Source organism: Cupressus sempervirens, chromosome 10, assembly GCF_028749045.1.
Source record: "Cupressus sempervirens isolate cs-2001-9-10 chromosome 10, ASM2874904v1, whole genome shotgun sequence".
NCBI lineage: Eukaryota > Viridiplantae > Streptophyta > Pinopsida > Cupressales > Cupressaceae > Cupressus > Cupressus sempervirens.
The window spans coordinates 791,719,259-791,743,127 of NC_143127.1; positions in this window are offsets into that span (position 1 = coordinate 791,719,259).

Sequence of the window (23,869 nt, forward strand, 5' to 3'; positions counted from 1 at the left end):
TTTTAGGGATGGTTTAGGGGTTTAGGATGATTTATTAAATGATTTATTTAATAAAAGGGGGTTTGAGAAATTAAATCAAATAGATTTTGGCATCTATTTAATATAATAGAGGAATAGGGTTTTAATTGATAAATTGATTTTGGGTTATCATTTGATTTCATCAATTGGACTATAGTTCATTAGATTAATTAATTAACTTGGAGACAATGATTAATTAATTAAATTATAAATATTTAATCAATAATGTCCTAGAAGATGACTAAATAAGATTACTTAATGATGTAATCAAATTTAGGTGTCTACACTCATGACTCCCAACATGATGATGATTATAGATCTAAGATTATCAAGGATGAAATCTTATAATTTCAACAAGATAGGCATTTGCAAAGGCTTATGAATAAGACTTTGGAAGAAAGTATGGATCAATACTTTCAACACTTGGCCTCTCAAGGAGCAAAACTACCACATAACTTAAATATTGATGATTTGGTACATGAAGCTTAACCCCTAGAGAATGTATTCAATGAATTGCAAGAGATGAGGAAGAAGTTCAACCAAATGGAAAAGGAGAAATAGAAGCTAAAGACAACATTCTCATTTGAGACTATATGTACTCTTCCTTTTGACAAACACTTATACATGCCTTTATTCCCTCAAAGGTTGAGTTCCCAAAATATGACAAATATGATGGTAGTGGAGATCCTCATCATCACATTAGAGAGATTTATGCTTTGAGTATATAATTCTTAGATGAACCCACTTACCTCATGAGCATATTTACCAAAATCCTTAATGGTTTACTAAACTTCCTCTACCTCTTAGGTCTTTTGATCAATTGGCATAATGTTTTATATAACAACATTCCTATAAAATCCAACATCTTATCACAATTATTGATCTTTGCAAGACTAAGCAACATAGCGGGGAACCTTTTGTTACTTTGCTTCAATGATGTAGGAAGGTTCACTCATGTTATCTTCATCAACTTCCTAAAAGAGAAAGAATATATCTATTTGTGAATTGCATTGTTCCTGAATTACATTATGAACCAAGAGAGAAGCTCTTTCAAAAAATTGATCTTATGGTTGAATGTGCTTTACACATTGAAGAAGTTGCGGTTGAGAAAGGAGAGCTTATTTTGAACAAAGATAAATCTAAGAGAAACAATCCTAACTACAAAAACAAAGATAGAAAACCTTGGAACAAAACTAATCATGTGGTGAATGATGGTGTTGTGGGAACATCTAAGCCTAAGGAACGTATTTTCAACTTGAATAGTGGTATCTAAGAAACAAGAAGCTTATGAGACCAATGATTCTAGTGAATTTAATGATTCTATAGGTAAAACATAATGGGCATCAAAACCTAGATGCAACTTCTCACAATTGGGAGATTCATATGAGGAGGTGCTAAAAACCATAGTTGCAAATATGATCATCACATTAATGGATAAATCTAAACCATATGAATCCAATGTTAAACCCAAATGGTAGAATGATAGTCACTATTGCAACTAGAAACAAAGGTCATAAAATAGAAAATTGCATGAAATTTAAACACCTCAGTCAAGACCTTATTGATGATATGTAAGTTGGAGCTGATGAGTTCATGAAAAACATTTATCATATAGTTTTTACTAAGCCTCTACCTAAATACAAAAAGGGAGAATCATCTAAGAAGAATAATGGAGATGACAACGTTGACTATACTTACACAAACAATGATAATGTTATACACATGATTGAACCAATCGAAGAAAGTAAAGACATGGCTAGGCCTAAACATGACAAGTGCAACTATGATTTAGATATTGATGAGGCACCCAAGGTTATCATAAGAGGCATTGGTTCTTCATGTACATGATCACACTCTCATGAAATTGACACTAGAAACATAAAAGACCAAAAAACTTTGATCATTATTAGAGGTATTGATTCACCTTCATAGACTAAGAACTTGAATTCTATCACAAAATTCAACCAAAGGTCATCCTTAAAGGTCCTAATTCCTCCAAGTAGCCAAAACCAAAGAAAATATGGACCTCATATAAATAATTATCAAGTTCCTCCAAGTCAAGATAAAACCTTATGGACTAATTGAAAATAACCCCCAATTAAATTTATATATTCTAGTTGCTACAGATATTAATTACTCACAAGAAAATCCTACAAAAAACCTTACACACAGATAGTGTTCCTAAGGATATCATCAATGATCAATTCTAGACTATGGTCAACCACATCATTACCCCTTGTCATCTCAAATTCTCTAAGGAAGATGATAAATCATTAAGCCATTAATTTAACCTTACTTTGCATATCAAAGTACAAATCTATAAAACCTATATCAAATGTGTTTTTATAGATCGAGCCACAAGGTTAAATATATGTACATAAAACTTGCTCAAATAATCAGGTCTTTTAGAATCCACTATTGAGCCATGATAGAAAATAACCATCAAGGCATATGACAAGGAATAAAGATCATTAAAGGGCCTTGTGATTTCTCCTATTCGAGTGGGGCTTGTGGAAAGGATGTGGTCTTTTAAAACGTGGAAATTCCTCTTACTTATAATGTTTTTTAAGGAAGCCCATGGAGTCATGACATGCAAGCACAACATTCAACTTATCATCAATGCATCTAATTCCCATATCGTGGTACTAAAATCTCTATTCCTAGAGATAATTCTATGTCTATTGATACTCTCACTGAATCCTTGATACTACATAATAGAGTTGCTAAAGAAAATAAGAACACACTTGCTAAATGTGAAAAGAAACTAGAAACACTAAATATTGGGATGGGAGAGTATTGATTGGATTATATTTCTACTCTTCTTGTTTCTTGATATCCTATGGTAAACTTTCATCAGACATGAAACCATTAGCTTCTGCTATGACATCCTATGCTAATTTTTTTTAGTCCTCAGTGCCTTTAGAAGATGAGAGTAAGGATAGAGTAATTAGATAATGGATCTATAGAGAAGAGGTTCTTAAAGAGGTCACACTTACTATTGAAATCTTCCCTATAAAGTATGGAAAGGGATATGAATTCCTTGCTAAGATGGATTATCCATGTCATGGTCCTCTATGTAATAGAAATCACACTCTTGAAAAAACCTTTAGTCATACCAATCAACACAAATATAGGTATAATAAAAGTTTTGGATTCCTCAATGTTAACAACTAACCCATTTCTTATCAAGAGCCTAAAATTATTGATGAATCTAAATAAGAAACTCTACCTATTAATGTTATCACTCAAGAAGATTAAAATGTATTCCTTCTAGTGCTATCCTTTGGAATGAGAATGACTCCCACTAGATCCTAATCATGGATCTTCTACATCCTACTAGAATAATGAGTCAGATCTTGAGGACCCTAACAGGGAAATAATTTGAAGGCATACTAATTTCTTGATAGAAAGGAATCATGGTTCAAACTCATATGACTATGAGTGGGATTCCTTTTCAATTGAATATATGGAATTGGGGGTGGATGTTATACACAACTATGATAATTAGGCTAAGGTAGTAGATGAGTCACTCATAGGACTTGATGAGTCAAGTCTACATAGTGCTCTTTTTTATCACATTGACCACACTAGGGGAATGATTGATTTAGGTACCTTTGAGGGGCAGCTTATACATTTTGAATTGCTTGTTATGAGAGATGACTCCTAAGACACCAAGAACTTGGAAGCCTCCACAATGCTTTCACTTGCACATCCTAATATTATTGATTAGCCATAGAAAAACCAACAACTTGAGCTCCTCACCTTCCAAATGACTATGAGATCACATGCTATCTTAACACTATTGAGCCTATAGTTTCTTCCACTTAAAAATTAAAATTAATTAAATTTTGACTAAGATAATTAATAAATTTTATTGAAAATTTATAAAATATTACAACAAAGTGCCAATAGCCAACATGCTATAAATATGACTTAATCTAACATCAATTATCTTAGTCGAAAAATGAAAAATGAAAAATGAAAGAAATACATAATTTGATGGAAAAAACCACTTTGTGGTGGTGTCACAACATAAAATAGTAAAAATAAAAGACACATTTAAGAGTGAAAACCTCCCTAAGGTGTCCAAGGATGAGATACTTGGTTATCTACCTAGTTATTTCTTGGAAATACCATCAATATTAATACACCCAATGTTAGAATGTTAGAAATGCTTTAGAATAACTTAGAAGAGGGGGGGGCGGGGGGGGTGTGAATCAGTTATTCAAGGTCTAACATGTCCAATTAAATTTTTTTCACTAAGTTTAATGAGACCATACTTTCATCCAAGCTTTAATATTCCTATTCAACAATTTACTATAAATCAACATGCAAGCATAACACATACAAGATCAATAAATAACACAGTGATTTACATGGAAACCCAATTTGAGAAAAACCACTAGTAACATGCTACTTAATTCTCACTCTTCTAAAGTGATGTCCTATGAAAGGCCTACCTTATTAGAGGCTACAACACACTATTAAATGTGACCTAGTTAAAGGATTTAACCACCCTATTAGAAGTGGGTCTGGTTAGAGGACTTTAAAACATTCACTTAGAATGACACCCTATTAAATGATTTACAAATGGCTATTAGGCCAACCTAAGTCCATAGGATTTTCATATCTAATATAATTGCTAGAGAGTATTAGAAAATCTTTTGACCTAATTACAACTTACAACTTAACTTGCAGATTTCAGATCACTTCTTAGCTGTTCACTTTGCATGGCTTTCAGTCTCTGCAACTCTTGACACCTTGCCCTCCTTTCAAGCTTAGTCTCCTTAAGTCTCCATGCTCAATATACTAGTGTAGTCATCTCTTCTTGACCACTTGTAGAAGCAGAGTCTCTGTGCTCTCTTCTTCCTTCTCCTAGATGTCTTCTCCTTGACACCCTTCTAACCACTTCACAATTTGGCACTCCAACAGCTCTTGCTTCTTGGTCTATGCCTTCTTAAATAGAAGTCTTAGAGTTCCTTTTCCTGCTTGATTCTTCCCTCCTTTAATTTAAATTCATATAGATTAGGTAGGATTCATTATATCTAACCCATATTATGTTTCTTCTAGAAACATCATGAAGAATCCTCTTGAATTCCCTCCAAAATGGTTTACATAGAATTTTGTGCCATCAGCTCATCGTCCTTATCCTCTGACTATTTCACAAAATTCTAGGTAATAACTATGTTGGCTCAGATTTGGTGAATCTTCAATTTTTCAATAATGCAGTAGCTTGGCACTATTGAAATCTTGATGCTTGGCACATATTATGTTACTTGGCACCAACTACATTTTTACTAATGCTTGGCACCTGAAGTTCACTTGGCACCAACTAAGATTTTTTGATGCTCGACACCTAATACTTTGCTTGGCACTTGAACTTCACTCGACACCTTAAGATCACTCGACACACACTATATTTTTCTTTTTCTTGGCTCCAACTAAAAATTTTCTTGGCTTCAACTAGCTTGCTCAGCACCAACTGATGAACTGAGTTTAAGCTTTGCAGTCAACCTTGTTACAACTTATTCTTCTAATGTTTCTAAGTGTCACCAACCTCTATATCTTTGTGTATGTTATCAATACATCATTTAACCATTTTCTTAATTGATCCTTGCACTTCATTACAACATCATAACTCAACCTTTCCTTTAGGTTCTTTTGTTACATCTTGTTGATCAAATCCTCTTCATCAATCAACTAAGTGATAGTACTTAGATCTTATAAGAAAATGTCATTCCTACAAATAGTAGGTTTGACATCAATGAAAAAACAATGGTTGAAAACATTCTTTTAACAACAATCTCCCTCTTTGATCTTGAACAATGAGCTTTTCCATCAGATTTTCAACAATCTCCCTCTTTGGCATTGATGGCAAACCAAACTGATCAACCATTAGACTAAACTATTTAACCAAATGCAAACTAGGTTAGAATAGTAAGTCAAATACCAAAAAGTAATTATGTTACCATCAATTTTTACAACTCCCTCTACAATCCTAATTGCTTCATTTTTGCTTCTCCCTCTTAGCTACTATATCCTTTCTTTTCTTCTCTCCCTCTATTTTGATTAGCTTCTTCATATCTTGATTGCTTCATTACTGCTTCTCCCTCTTAGTTGTTGTATCCTTTCTTTTCTTCTCTCCTTCTATTTTGATAAACTTTGTCATCTTTCCTTTCAATTGTTGATCATTTATGTCTACTTCTCCCTTTATCTTCATTCTTGATCTACTCAACAGTTGTTGATAAGTTTTTTGACATTTCTCCCTCCTTGACAACAATGCCAAAGACATATGTTCTTAGCATCTGAACATGTAAGTGTAGCATTTGTAGGTTCATTTCAATTTCTCCCTTTGAAACCTTGCTTGTGACTAATTTGGAGCTTCATCAACTCAATTACTTTAGGAATAATCCTAAAGTAGATATCCTCTGCATCAATGTGTAATATCTCAACTATTAGCTCATTTGATGTAGGGAAATCTTGCTTTTGCTTCAAGTAGCTTTAGCTATGGGTATCACCCCTAGCTTACCTCTAAGATACTCAAAAAAATCTTTAGGTAGTGCTTTTGTGAAGATGTTAGCAATCTATTCCTTTGAGTTAACATATTCCATCTTTACTTGTTTGTCTTTCACCAATTCTCTTACATAGTGATACTTGATTGCAATGTGCTTGGTTTTAGCATGCATTACAGGGTTCTTTGATATGTTGATAACACTTTTATTATCACAATAAAGTATCACAGGCTCATTTACTTCTTCCTTCATACATTGCAACAAATGTTTGATCCATACAATATTGGTGCAATTTATAACAACTACAACATATTCAGCTTCTACAGTGGACTGTGAGGTACAACTTTCCTTTTTGCTAGTCCATGTAATCAATATTTTTTCCAAGAAAAGTGCTCCTTCACTGATGCTTTTTCTATCATCAATATTACCTCCCCAATTTTCATTAGTGTAGGCTTTTAGTTCAAACTTTTCACTCTTCTTGTAGTACAAACCAAAGTCATCAGTTCCTTTTAGATACCTCATTATTCTCTTCACTACCATCAGATGATTTACTCTTGGATTTGTAGAAAATCTTGCCACTATTCCAACAACTAATGCAATGTCTTGTCTACTATGTACAACATACTGCAACTTTCCAATAATTGATCTATACATTGTTTGGTTCACTTCAGCTGATTCATCATTCTTTGATAACTTATGTCCTGTTGCCATTGGTGTGCTAACTAGTTTTGAGTCTTCTAATCCAAATGTCTTGAGTATCTCCTTGATGTATTTGGATTGGGTCACAAATATGCCATGATTCTATTGATGTACTTGCAATCCAACAAAGAACTTGATCTCTCCAAACATTGACATCTCAAACTCATGCTTCATTTGATCAGCAATATATTTTCATAAAACATCTTTTCCTCCAAATATTATATCATCAACAAAGATTTTAGATATCAAAATGTCTTTACCTTTTTCGGCTTTGATATATAGGTTGCTTTTGTCATCTGTTCTCTCAAATCCTATCTTCACAAGGTATTTGTGCAGTCTCTCATACCATGCTCTTGGTGCTTGCTTTAAACCATAAAGTGCCTTGTGTAGTTTGTAGGCCATTTCCTTATTTTTGTCATCAACAAATCCCTTTGGTTGTTCTATGTATACTTCCTCTTCCAGTATACCATTTAGAAAAGTAGACTTAACATCCATTTGGTAGATTTTGAAACCTTTGTAGGCAACATATGCAAGTAGTCTTCTTACTCCTTCCATTCTTGCAATAGGGGCAAATGTTTCCCCATAATCTAGTCCTTCTTCTTGTGCATAACCTTTACAAACTAGTCTAGCTTTATTTCTTATTATCTCTCCATTCTCATGAAGTTTGTTCCTAAACACCCATTCGGTACCAATTACATTCTTATCAGTTGGTCTAGGAACTAGAGTTCAGGTTTTGTTTTTCTCAATCTGATCTATCTCTTCTTCCATAGTTTTATACCAGTCATCATCTTGTAGTGCATCCTTCACTATTTTGGGCTCAACCTTGCTGATCCAGGGGATGAAAATTACTGAAAAGTGAAATGTCCCCAATGCTCCAAGAATCAACATCATTACAAGTGTTCACAATGTTTACCCCAACATAACTCGAACGATCAAAATTGGAGTTCAAGTGCAAAAATTATGACTGGTCAAAATGGTCAAACTAGGACCAAAGGTCGTAAAAGGGTGAAAAAATAATCATCTCAAAAGTATTTGACAATGGATTCCAAATGAAAGAGCTCGTCAAAAGCTTTCCAATGGCGTTCGTTTCATCAAGAACGGAGATCGGATATAAAAGTTATGATGGTTTCAAATTCCAGTAAAAGTATGGATTTCGATGACATCAACATGACATCACGAAATCATAAAGAGAGGGAAAACATTCAAATTTGAATTAAAATAGCTATTTAATTCGAATTAAAGGAATGAGATAATGGGAGTTGAACTCCTAACCATAGGCCTCCTAAAATTAAGGCCAACCAATGGGCTATTCATGGTATATAATATATTAAGGGAAGAGTTGTTATCTATTCATAACAAATCCGCCCAAGCTTATTTAATTAGGGGTATTTGTTGAAAACAAACTCTTAATTTTGGTGTCAAATCATATCCAAATAATGGTAAAAGGGGTAAATTCGAAATATGTAACCAAAATGGGGGATTTTGTTAGTTAATTGTTTTAGCCCATTTTTGGCTAAATTTGATGTATAAAATGGGGGTAGTAGGCTTTGGAAAGGCATCCAGGTGATGAGAAGGAGATTATGATTTTGGAGACTTGATGATTATTCCTGCACATTGGAGAGTAATGCTGCAATTGTGCTTGAAGGGAAGATCTTGTACACTTGTAATTGATTTTGGAGCAAATCGGATCGGTCCCCCTATTGGAGCTGGACCCGGAGACGTAGTCCATACGGATGAACTCCGAGATCAAATTGTTTGCGTCTTCTTTCTCTCATTGTCTCTTTTATCAGCTTAATCTTGTTGTTCTCTTATTTTATTTATGTTAATTTGATTCGTTAAAAGTTTTAAATTAACTCTATGTAATAAATTAGCATTCCTCTGTAATAGTCCTAGATCCTAATCAGATCACTTGCTCAGCAAGCATGATTCATTCCTTATTCTATTCCTTGTCATTGGTCTAGCATCCTTGTTACCAATGATTTTATCTATAGTGTGATGTCTTCTCACATACTTAGCTAATCTTGGTTCTATCCTTCTTTCCATGTTTGATCCTTTAGCTTCAGAGTCATTTTGCTCTTCTCCATCTAGTACTTCATCATCTCTTTCATGTGTACTATTTTTAAAATCAAAATGTGCATTTCCTTCATTCTGTAGCTTGGCTTTTGAATGTAGCTTAGCATTCACTGGGTGTGACTCGGCTAATACTAATTTTTTTTGCTGATTTCCAACTTGATTGGTAGCATTGTCTTCAACAATCATTCCTTCATAGATGTATACAAAAGATCTATAATCTTCTGGTTTCTTGGACTCATCAACTTGGACTTCTGCATGCTCATCAAAATTTACATTTGCACTCTCCACAATTTTTTTAGTGTTAGTATTCAAACACTTGTATGCTTTGCTTCTAGTGGAGTATCCAAGGAATATGCCTTCATCAGTCTTTGCATCAAACTTTCCATTTCTAGCATCTTTAAGAATATAGCATTTACAACCAAAGACTTTGAAATGTTTAACATTAGGTGAGTGATCGTATCACAATTCAAAAGGTGTTGCACATTAGGTGAGTGACCATATCACAATTCAAAAGGTGTTGCATTTGTACCTTTCTTGACTTGGACTCTATTCAATGTGTAGAATGTAGTTCTTACAACTTCTCTCTAGTACTTTAGAGCAACATTTTTCTCCATCATCAAGGTTCTAGCACAGTCTATCACTGATCTATTTCTTCTTTCAGAAATAACATTCTGTGGTGGAGTTCTTGGTGCTGATATTTGCCTCTTGATACCTTTGTCATTGCAAAATACTTCAAATTCTTTTAATGTAAACTCACCTCCTCTGTCTGACCTTAGGCACTTTAGACTCTTACCTATTTCCTTCTCAACTCCGGCCAAATACCACTTAAACATTTGAAATGCATCAGATTTTTGCTTCAAGAATGTAGCAATCATCATCTTGGAATAGTCATCTACAACTAGCATTATGTATTTGTCTCCTAGGTAACTTCTCACTTCTATTGGACCACATAAGTCAGTATGGACTAGCTCTAGTACTTCTTTGGAAGTGTATGTTTTGCTTTTGAAACTAGACTTAGTCATCTTCCCTAGTTGACATTGTTTGCACATTGTGTTTTTAGGTTTCTTCAATTTGGGCAACCCTCTAACCTTCTTCTTTTTGTTTATGCTAATCATATTGTCAAAATTAACATGACACAATCTTTTATGCCACAACCACATATCATCAAGTCTAACAACAAGATAGGTTGCATCTTCCATATCTAGGTAAAACAAGTTACTCCTAGTTTGTTCACCTTTTCCTATCAAATTTCCATCAGTGTCATAGATCTTGGCAATTTTGTTTCAAAACTCTACTTTGCAACCTACATTTCCTAATTGGGATACACTTAATAAGTTGTAATTCAATCCTTCAACATAGTATGCATTATCACATTAAATTTTCTTAGAAAGTTTAATGGAACTTTTTCCTTTGATTTGACATGGAGCATCATTTCCAAATCTAACACTATTTCCATCATATTGAGTAAAGATAATAAACTTACTTTTGTCTAATATCATGTGATGTGAGCATCCACTATCTATGATCCATTTGTCATTCTTGTTCAAACAGGTAACCAATGTTATTGCTTCATCTTCACCTTTATCTGATTCATCCTTCATGGCCACATAGACTACTTCATCATCATTCTCATAGAATCTTCTTCAAAAATGTAGCATCTTTCACCTTTTTTCCTTGTAGCCTTTTTTATCATCTTCTCTCTTGTTCTTGTACTTGTTTCCTTCATTGTAGTTCTTCTTCTGTGTGCACCTTGCAGCAATATGAACCACTTCATTATAATTGAAACATATGATAGGGAGCTTACCCTTGAATTTACCTTTTCCTCTATGGAATCTCCTAGCTAGGAGTGCTTCTAACTATTCCACATCTTTGTCATATGTGCTACTATCATTGGATGCACGCTTTCCTTTTCTTCTCTTCTTTCTTGATGTCTCCTCCTTAGTGTCTTTTATTGTCATCTTGGCCTTGAAAGTAGATTCAAGGTTCTCAGGTCTATAGTTATCAAAGTTGGACAATTCAAATGTAGTAAGTCTTCCCACTATTCCTTCAAAGGTTAGTGTGTTTCCTTGTACACACCTTAGCTCTTGAATAGCTAAAACTCTAATAGCATAGATAGGGAGTAGGGTTCTCACATATTTCCTATTAATAGTCTCTTCTTCTAATTGACCACCTAAACTTCTTATTACACTTACCACTTCTTTCATTTTGGATCCATATTGAGTAGCATTCTCTCCTTCCTCCATTTTCATGTCATCAAACTTTCCTTTGAGGCTTTCTCTCTTTTCTCTTTGGACATTCTAATCTCCTCCATAGATATTTGTTAGGCTTGCCACATCTTGAATGTAGTGTTACAATCTTTGATGTCATCATATTATGCATAGCTGAGTGCAAGGGCAATCTCTAGGATTTCCTGATTGTGCTCCTTCCTTTTTTTCAAATCATCTATAATAAGAGGTCCAGTTGGATCTACATGTTCTATTCCAATTGAGCTTTTTGCATAATCACCTATTGATCCAAGGTGCAATTTCATCAGACTCTACCATGCAACAAAATTGTCTTTGTTGAGCTTGGGAACTTTTCTCTTGGACATCTTGATCTTCTTGCTTCTAGTACCTTCAAACTAAATCAGAAGATGGCTTTGATACCAATTGTTAGAAATGCTTTAGAATAACTGGGGGGGAATTAGTTATTCAAGGTCCAACATGTCCAATTCAAAATTTTTCACTAAGTGTAATGAGCCCATTCAACCATACATTCATCCAAGCTTTAATATTCCTATTCAGCAAGTTACCATAAATCAACACATAACACAATGATTTACATGGAAACCCAATTTGGAAAAAAACCACCAGTAACATGCTACTCAATTCTCACTGTTCTAAAGTGATGCCCTATTAAAGGCTACAACACATTGTTAAGTGTGACTTGGTCAAAGGATTTAACCACCCTATTAGAAGTGGGCCTAGTTAAGGACTTTAGAACATTCACTTGGAATGCCACTGTTTTAAAGGATTTACAAATGGCTATTAGGCCAACCTAAGTCTATAGGATTTTCATATCTAATACAATTGCTAGAGAGTATTATAAAATATTTTGACCTGATTACAACATACAACTTAACTTGCAGATTTTAGATCACTTCTCAACTCTTCACTTTGCCTGGATTTTAGTCTCTACAACTCTTCACAACTTGCCATCCTTTCAAGCTTAGTTTCCTTGAGTCTCCATGCTCAATGTACCAATGCAATCATCACTTCTTGACCACTTGTAGAAGTAGAGTCTATGTGCTCTGTTCTTCCCTCTCCTAGATGTCTTCTCCTTGACACCCTTCTAAACACTTCGCAATTTGGCACTCCAGTAGCTCTTGCTTCTTGGTCTATGACTTCTTAAATAGAAGTCTTAGAGTTCCTTTTCCTGCTTGATTCTTCCCTCCTTTAATTTAAATTCATATGGATTAGGTAGGATTCATTGTATCTAACCCATATTATGTTTCTTCTAGAAACATCATGAAGAATCCTCTTGAATTCACTCCAAAATGGCTTACATAGAATTCTGTGCCATCAGCTCATCATCCTTATCCTCCAACTATTTCACAAAATTCTAGGTAACAACTATGTTGGCTTAGATTTGGTCAATCTTTAATTTTTCAATAATGCAATAGCTTGACACTATTGAAATCCTGATGCTCAACACATATTCTATTACTTAGCATCAACTACATTTTTACTAATGCTTGGCACCAACTATGATTTTTTGATGCTCGACACTTGATACTTTGTTTGGCACTTGAAGATCAATCGGCACACACTAGATTTTCCTTTTGCTTAGCTCCAACTAAAAAATTTATTGGCTTCAACTAGCTTGCTTGGAACCCACTAATGAACTTAGTTTAAGCTTTGCAGTCAACCTTGTTACAACATATTCTTCTAATGTTTCTAAGTGTGACCAACCTCTGTATCTTTGAGAATGTTATCAATACATCATTTAACCATTGTCTTAATTGATCCTTGCACTTCATTACAACATCATAACTCAACCTTTCCACTAGGTGCTTTTGTTACATCTTGTTGATCAAATCCTCTTCATCAATCCACTAAGTTATAGTACTTGGATCTTATATGAAAATATCATTCCTAAAAATAGTAGGTTTGACATCAATGAAAAAACAATGATTGAAAACATTATTTTAACAACAATCTCCTCTTTGATCTTCAACAATGAGCTTTTCAATCAGATTTCCAACACCCAACTCATCTATTTAACATTGGAGGAAAGGAGACTCCACATATCATTAATCTAGCTCAATCCTTGTCAAAAAAGGAAAATAAGTAGTTCATAGATTTTTTTATGAAAAAGAAGATTGTAAGAATTTGGCTTAGGCCAAAATTCACCAAAGAACTAAAGAACTCAACACAACCACACAATAGACCAAAATAAAGAGAGAGTATGATCAAAATGATGATATTCATTCAATATAATAGCTTAGCCAACTTGAGAGTACACTAGGAGTGCCTGTATATAAAGGCATTAGGACAGCTTCTAGAATACATAGAAGTTAGCAACATGATAAGTCATACAACCAAGCACATGTCCACTAGATATGGGTTATCCACCATTAAGCATGGGATTAAGTGTGATGATGTGAGGATAAGCCTACAATGGTGTATTAGACAAATTAGTGGTGTGGACAACATGTGCTAAATAAGGAGTGCGAATAACTACATTGTCAACATGAAAACTCAGTTAGTGGTGTAGACAACATGTGCTAAATAAGGAGTGTGAATAACTACATTGTCAACATGAAAACTCAGTGAATGATGCAAACTCCTATGTTGTAGACACCATGTGCATAATTAGAGTTGCATACATCAATGAGAGTACACAAAATCCTAAGTGTCTCACCTAAAATAATAATTAAATAATGCAAAATAATTAAATAATGCATTAACCTAAGTATACTTAAGTAAGTGTAATAAGTAAAATACTTATTTACACCAACACCCCCCCTTAAGTGCAACTTAGGGGAATGCTCTTAAGGTTACAAAATCTAGGATGCAATCTATAGTGGGTCCTAGCTACTAGACCATGTTAGGTACCCATGTACATAATTATATGCAATCTCTCATAAAGTGGGGAAAGAGGGAAAACCTTGTGAGAAAAACCCTCCCCCAAAAGAGAGATAAATGGGGGTGCATGGATGGATGGAGTAATCAAGACCCCCCCATTATGACATACATCTAGTGTAGACATAAGAGAATGATGAGAAGAGGAAGAGAGATAGGATAGGCTCCCCCCCCCCCCAAAGAAGAATGCCAAACAGTGACTGCTTCGATGAAGAAGCTGATTCAAGACTGCAGAATGGTGTTCCTCTACTTAGGAAGAAATAATGCCAAGGGTATAAATGAGATGCTTCCACTGTGCATTGAAAGAATCCCATGGATAAGTGATGTCTCTAATACCTACTCATTTGGATGAAGAACCCTGGTGCAACTGCTTATTATAAGTATCCACAATCACTTCAACCTGTGAGGATCGATCATGTACAGAATGAACAAGAGAGTTGGATGGAACCCTCGTGACAATTGACAAAGGTAATTTTACATCAAGATGAAGAGGCAGACCATCAATACTATCCCCCCAATCTATCACTGAAGCTAGACCTGGAAGACTAGATGTACCCTACTATGCTGGACCTATCATTGTGGCAATGTATGCATGTGGACTGAACTGATGAAGTGACCTCTCATTACAGCTATCAATAGAACCCAATGTTTTGAAGCTGTTGAAGCGCTATCCCTAGTGTCACTATCAATTTCCACAATGTATGATCTGCAAAGAGGAGTAGAGGACAAGCTTGGTGAACTTTCCTCAAAAAGTACATCCTTCTGTACAAATATATGATGTGTCTTAGGATCTAGAAGTCTATATGCCTTCACACTATCTTCATAACCAATGAGATGAGTGTGCCTTACATCCCCTAGAAGATATCTTTGCCCATGTAGGACAACCGAAGACTCTAAAGTGTGTCACAATAGGTTTTCTACCACACCATGCCTCAAAAGGAATTTTTCCATCTAATTCTAGATGAGGAGAATGACTGAGAATGTGAGTGGCAGTAGAGATTGCTTCAACTTCTAATAATGGATCTAGAGACTTGGCATGTATCATGCAACTTGCCATAGACTTAAGAGTTTGAATCCTCAAAGCTGCAACATCTGTCTTATGCGAACTAAATGCTGGCAAATTCTGAAGATCAATTCCCTCATGTCTGCAAAAGTCCATAAGTCTTCTATTCACATACATGCTTCCATTATCCATGCAGAGTACTTTGATGGCTTTCCTAGATTTCTGTTCTACATGAGCCTTGAGGTCTAGAATCTTTTTCAACACTTCACTCTTTTTATGAAGAAAGTAGACCCAAGTGAACTTTAAAATGTCATCAACTAAGGTAAGTATGTAGCAACCCTATCTAGGTGCAAAAGGACTTGCTAATACTATGTGAACCATATGTAGAACACATGGTGCTCTTGAAGACTTCCCTTTTTGTAACTTTCCCTCTGGGTGCATATCCACTGAATCTGTTAAACATTCACCCTTAGAAAAGTTGATTTGAGGTAGACCTTTTACCATTTGGTTTGTGCAGAGTTGTTGAAGGTAGCAGAATTCAAGATGACTATACTGCTCATGCCATAATTGCATGTTGGAATTTGATTGATATAACAAGGCCTTTGAAGGAGACTTAGGTACAAAATGAGAGAAAGAGTACAACCTTTTGTTATGATTCACTTTCCCCATTGCAACCAAGGAATCATCTTGAAGATTGTGCACTTTTACTGAGTCTAGAAGGAAGTCAACTCTATCTCCATCTCCAAGGTGAGTGATTTGGTAGATTGAAAGGAGATTTGAACTTAGATTTGGAACATAGAGAACATCTTGAAACTCTCCATTTTCCATCTCCACTTTTCTTTTTCCTTCAACTTCCATTTTGCTATCATTCCCCATGAAGATGTGTGTTACTTTTGAGTGATTCAATGAACAAAAATCCTCCTTTGAAGAACCCATGTGATATGAGGCACTAGAGTTAAATATCCATTCCTTTGAAGAGTTTGAATTAGCCATGAGTGCTTGCCCTTTTCCCTTGGAATATGAAGAAGACCCTTTACCCTTATAAGCATTAGGCAATGGAATATTATGTTTCTTCATGATATTGGTCAATTCATCAATCTTTTTAAGATAACAATCATTCTCTCATTGACCCAATTTCTTGCAATAAGTGCACTTCTTCTTCTCCTTATTATTGTCGTTCCCCTTCTTGTTGGAATTCAAGGACTTACCTTATTGATTGGATTGTGGTGTTCTCTTTTCTTACCCTTTCCTTTATTTGAGGACTATCCAACTGAATTTTGAAAACCCTTATTTTGGCCACCAATGCTTTAGACTGAGGTGATTTGAGACTCCCCATTGATTTGAACTTCTTTTCTTCATCATCCAATAGTTTAGCATATTCATCAAAAGTGACTTTCTTGTAGGCAGACCCTAAGGTAGTCTTTGATGTGTTAAAAGAAGATACAAATGTGGAATACTCTGATGGAAGCTTGTTATGGATAAGATAGATCAGTCTGCCATCTTTGATAGAACTCCCACAATCAGTAATCTTTTTCCTTAGTTCATTCACCTTGATGATGAAATCCTGTATTGAGTCATATGACTTAGGATCTAAGAAGAAAAGCTCATCTTCAATTTTGAACACATCCTCTTCATACACTTTACCATAAAGGTTTTCAAGGGTATCACAAGCTTCCTTAGATGTAGAACACTTCTTGATTTGATACATGATCTTATCATCTACCCCCAAACATATATCACCTAGGGCTTTTCTATCCATTGCTACCCAAAGTAAAATATTACATGCTAAAACATTATCAACTGTTGGTTTAGAAAGAATACCATCTACATATTGTGAAACTCCATTATGCATTAAGTGATACCGCATTTTGATTGACCACATAGCATAGCTACAAGGAGTTAATTTAGGAAACTTAAAGTTGCCCATAATGTAGAAAATGAAAGAAAAGTGTAGAAAAGACAGAAGACAACACGAAGAACAAGCCCCCTTTTCACTAAATTAAGAACCCCCCCCCCCCCCCCCCCAAATAGATGGTTTGGGCACTTTATCAGTAGTGTGATTATAATGGGCCACTTGCCAATTTTGGCCTTCATGGACTTCTAATTTTGCTTGTTACAATGTCTTAATAGAGTACAAATATAAAACTTTACAATGTGCTACAATTCTGAAGCAATACAAAGCAAAGATAGACCCTATTGCTGAAAGTGACACTTTTTTCCACACAACCCTACAATATAATAGTATATCTAGAAAGTAGACAAAAAATAATGCACTTTCAAAAAAAAAAAGAGCCTATTTTCAACTCCAGATGTGCTTGTACAGAGTGTTTGAAGTAGCAAAATGCAAGATTATGAAGGTATAGTCACCAAAAAATGTAATTTTTAAACAATCCTTGCACCAAAACTAGAAAAGGGCTACACCACTAAAAATTTTAAGAAATTCTACATAATTTCAAAAAAAATTACACCTAATTTGGAGTCCGGATGTCTGAGTTATGGCCTCTCGAATTCAAACTACAAAAACCAAAATCAATCTGGAGAGGGGTTGCATCAACGAATGACAGGGTTAGATTTGATGGTTATACAATCATCACAATAGTTATAATTTACCCTCTTTTGATGTATAGATGGGCATCAAATTTAAGACAGTGAATTGATGATGTCAGCAAAATTTAGACCCCCTACTGACGTGGTAATACGACTTGCTGATGTGGCTGTACATAACCATATGAAACTGCTCACTGGATTTGCCATGTGGCAGTGTAGGATTGGTTCACATGGAGTGTTCTATTCTGACTATATGCACAGTCACTACAGTCTAAGCTGACAGGAATGAATGTGTGTCGCAGATATATAGGCCATGTGGCACAGGCCAGTGACGACACGTGTCCAAAGGACTGCGCACAGGGGTAACTAGATTTGCAAGTTCATGGGGTCTATGCTATTACAAACTTAGCCAAATTTTGTATTTCACTATGGCCAAAATATCAAAAAACTTCTGTGGCTGGTGGAATTCAATGGTCACCAATGATTTAGTGTTGTGCCGAGAAAGCAATTTTTGCAATGTCGAAAAGATGTACTATGCAGAGACATCTATGAACATCGGTAGTCCTTGACACATTAAATTTTCTTCAATCTCACACCAAAATGTGGTAATTAGTCCCACATTAGCAGTGGGAAGCATTATGTAGTTGTTTAAAAGCACAACCTACAAATGAAATATCAAACATCATTGTGGGAATTATTGTGGCCAGGCCGGAGGATTTGGATCTTGTGGCCGATTTTTAGATTCATTGCCAAAAATTGCTATTGCCAGTGTGTTATGATGCTCAGTCGGGGAGTATGCATAGGTACAACCAACTAATATGTTGAGGCCACAAAATAATTGAATTAAACCCTGCAAAAAATAATACAATATTCCTCCAAAATATAGAGCCGAGCCGGGGTGTCACTGCTCGGTTCGGCCAAAAAAATTTCTCTGCCTAGTCTATTAAAAAAATTTGAAAGTATCTAGATTTTGAAATAAATTGCAGAGGACAAAATAAATTCAGATCCAAAAATTAATAATCAGATCAAATAAATGACCATACTCGAATTCCAAATCGGGGCCTCCGGGTTTTGATTTGCAAATTTTTTTTGCCTCACGATCAACTTTCACCCAGCATAGGCAAATTTATAGTTGATCTTTGCTAAATCGACGCTCCAAACACAATAGTGAGGTCAGATCTAGCTCTAGATGTTCCCGATTTCTATGAATCCTTCAAATCTAGGTTGAGGTGTTGAAGCATGAACGGTCTCAAATGGTTGTGTAGAGAAACTCCCTCAAAGCTCTAATACCATGTAAGAATTTGGTTTAGGCCAGAATTCACCCAAGAACTAAAGAACTCAACACAAGCACATAGTAGACCAAAATAGAGAGAGTATGATTAGAATGACAATATTCATTCAATATAACAGCTTAGCCAACTTGAGAGTACACTAGGAGCGCCTGTATATAAAGGCCTGTGGGGAGCTTCTAGAATGCATAGAAGGTAGCAACATTATAAGTCATACAACTAGGCACATGTCCACTAGATATGGATTATCCACCATTAAGCATGGGATTAAGTGTGATGATGTGGGGATAAGCCTACAATGGGGTATTATGCAAATCAGTGGTGTAGACAACATGTGCTAAATGAGGAGTGTGGATAATTGTGTTGTCAACATGACAATTCAATGAATGATGCCAACTCCTATGTTGTAGACACCATGTGCATAATTAGAGTTGCGTACATCAATGAGAGTACACGAACTCCTAAGTGTCTCACCTAAAATAATAATAAAATAATGCAAAATAATTAAATAATGCATTAACCTAAGTAAACTTAAGTGTAATAAGTAAAATACTTATTTACACCAACAAAGATTAACTTTACTTGGACATATTTAGAGATGCTAGGGCTTAACACTGATCTCATAATAAATCCTCTATCTATAACTCCCACTACAAAATATTTTAAACACAAATTAAGAATAATGAATCCACACATATATCTCTATTGATTTTATGTGAGCTATTGATGATGCTAAATGGATTTCAAACATTGTACCCATCTCAAAACATGACAAGTGCATTCATGTATGAACTGACTTCTAAGATCTTGATAAAGCATTCCCTAAGGATTATTTATCACTCCCAAACATAGACATGGTAGTGTAAATGACAATGGGCTATGAAATTTACTCTCTTATGGATGGATTCTTGGATTACAATCAAATCAAAATACCTCTTAAAGATAAGGAAAATACCACTTTCACATATGCATAAAGAACCTTTTGTTGGAACACATTACATTTGGACTCAAAAATGATGGAGCTACCTACCAAAGAGCAATGACCACCATCTTTCATGATGTGATGCATAAATCTATGGAATATTATGTGGATGATACCCTAGAAAAATATAAGAAAAGGAAAACTCATCTTGAATATTTGGGTTTAATCCTAGATTGGATAGAATAATTCAAGTTCAAACTTAATCCAAAGAAATATTCTTTTGGTATCACCTTGAGAAAAACTACTTGAATACATCATTATAGCTAAAGGAATTGAGGTTGACCTTGAGAAGGTTCAAGCTATAATGAATATGCCACCTCCCAAAAATATTAGTCAAATGATAAGTCTACAAGGACATCTTTAATCTATTAGGAGGTGCATATCTCAACTTTCTAATAGAGTAGAGCCTTTTAACAAGAATATGCACAAATGAGCTACTTGCATATGGAATGAGGAATGTAAAAAAGCCTAAATTAGATAAAGGTATACTTGGAAAATAGTCATATTATAATGCCTCCTATACTAGGAAAGCCCCTTATATTATACATCTCGGCTACCAAAATATCTCTGGGAGCATTATTAGCTTAGCAAGCTGAGACAAAAAAAAGAAAAATCCATATACTACATCAACAAAATACTTGTGGATTATGAAATCAACTACAACAATATTGAGAAATTTTGTGGCAAAATAGTGTTTTCATTCCAAAAAATCAGACACTATATGCTAGCTCATATAGTACAACTTGTTGCTAATATTTATCCATTAAAATACCTACTAAGAAAAGCTACCCATACTAGTTGATTAGTGAAATGAAAGATATTTTTTTCTAAATTTAACATTGAGTACGTCAATCTTGAGGAAATCAAAGGACAAGCCATTGTCGATTAACTATCCAATTTTCCTCTTCAAGAAAATGTTCCAATTGAGATGGCAAGGGGTTTCATCAAAATGGTAATAGATAGAACTATCATAACATGGAAGAAGGAAGGGGCAAGAGTTCATCTTGATGCTATCTCAATTGTGACGGTAGACCATCACAATTATGACATCTTCTTTTAGTCTATCATCACAACTTCAATGATTTTGTGACAGTTGTGTTGTGGGAGCAATGACTATCCATTAGCACATGTTGTCCCAATTATTATGGGTTTATGATAACTATGTTGTGGGACAACGACTATCCATTAGAACAAGTTATCGCAATTGTGATGGCTAGCCAAATCATGGAAGAAAAATTGTCACTTGTCCAATGAAGTATGTTTACTGGTTTTGGTTTCTCTATCATTTCTGAAGGATATGTTGGTCCTTTTACTATTGTTGAATCTAAAAAACTAGGAGATTTACTCATTTTTTACAGAAGTTTTGTCTTTGCTTGTGTGTAGTTCATTTTTGTTAGCAGCCCATACATTGTCTTTTTTGTGTTGTCCAATGCAATAGATATGGTCTAGTTTCTTTCCTGAAAGGAATTGACAAATTTTATAGTCAACATGGTGTGGTAATGGGTTGGTTTGGGATAGATGATTATATACCATAAATCTCATGTATAAAGACTTAAGATTTACACATTATCATTAATGATCTTAGAATAAGAGAAACTTTGATTTGAGATGGATGGTGGAAGAGAGGATTTCTTAGAAAAGGTAAAATATGAGTATAGCGTTGGGATGTGTGGGAGTATTTGAGAATGTTAGTAGCATAGTAGATGGAAAAGAAGAGCCCATGTTGCAAAAAGAGGAAGGAATAGGAAAGGTAGATTTGAGAAGATAATTAGTGTTTTTTATGTAGTAGTGAAGATCGAACGACTCCTTATGAAATCTAAACATGAAGATCAAATGACTCCTTATGAAATCTAAACATCTTTTCTACCATGAGTTGGCATCATTGTCTAGGTTGACAGCATGGAAAACTAGTCAGATTTGCTTCATCATTATCCTTGTAACTTAGACACATTTTCCATGTACTTTGCAGCTCTAAACCTATTTTACTTATTCCTTGATCATGTCTTTATCTTGTAACTTAAACAGAATTTCCATGTACTTTATAGCCATTTACAACTTCTAGAAATAGTTTTGCATTTGAAAACTATGCTCTTTTAAATTTATATTACCATTTGTTATTATACCAATTTTAGCGTACCCATTGTATCCATTGTTTCAAATCATTTAATCTACCAAAACATTAGTTATATTTCCTAATGTTAAAAGATATTAATATTTGGCTGCTCAAATTTAAAGTTTATGACTAGCTTCCCTACCCATTTACTATCCCTTCACACCATGGATACAATTAAAGAAGGGGATAGTTCCAATTGTTGTGCATCCTTGATGGGTTTTGTCACATGGCAATTGATAGGAAGGGAAGGATTTGATAGATCACTTGTTAATACTGCCCAATATTTTTATATTAATTATTTGACACAGTAGCACTTATTATATGTCATGGATGATGTTGAGCTCACCCAACTTCCATATCATAACACTACTAAACAATTTCTATCCATTAACAATGTGCACACAAGGACTAACTCCTATGATTCAAGATTCTAGATCAATAAGTGGACCTAATGAGAATGTGATGAGACAAGTATCGTGGTGAAACATTGTTGATAAGAAGTAGATTTGGAAGTATAGTTAAACCCAAATAGTTGAATTATGATTCATGGATGACATCAATGGAAAGTTTAATTTAGTCTCATGTTATTGATGTTGTTCCTAGGCATAACTTGGCATAGTAAGCATGAATCTATAGTAGAGGGTCAAATAATAAATTAAAAACATAAATAACTTGACCAAAACTATCCCAACTCATTTTCAACCACTTTCTTTAACTCCTTGTAGTTGATACCAATACATGAAATATGTTAGTATTGTTTAGTGATGCAACAAATTTTAGGCTGACAAGCAATCCTGCATCACCAAAAAAAACAATCATCTCATGTTCATGTTTTACATCTTTTGTATAGGTTGTGATTTCAAGAACATCTTGTGGAGTCTTGTAAGGGAAAAATTCTTTTTGACAAAATTTTCCTTTTATCTCAAAAATCAAAGGCAACTTGGTTGTTTAAAGTGATTATATTACACAATTTCAAGATTTGAAAGGTTCAAGAGGTCCATTGGAAAGTTAGAGGAAACTTGTAAAGAAGACTTAATATTTATTTTTATGATTCTATCAATTTTTATGCCTCTAATAGTGTTCATGGGACAAGTGACTTTTGGTATTCTATTCTTGTCTTATTCCTTCAATTTGGATGCTTAAAAAGGAAGGAAAAGATACTAAATTTAGGCAAAATAATTAATGACTCTTCCATTACCAAAGTACCACAAATTGGTCTATTATTTTGTTCACTTTCTAAAGGCATTTGATATGAAGCAACATAAAACACATTTTGGAAGAAAATTATATTTTTATTCCATTAGTTTTGAAGGAATTTCAAAGGTCATATTATGGGAAATGAAAGAGAAAATTGTCGTCTGTCTTTATCTCAAACACCACTAGAGTAGATTAGGACATAGGAGCTTGGTTGAATTGCAATTTGCGCTAAGTTGAGGTTTTAACCTAGGAGTATCCACACCACAGTCCGAATGATAATTAAAGGATACTATTAATGAAATCCAATTTATAC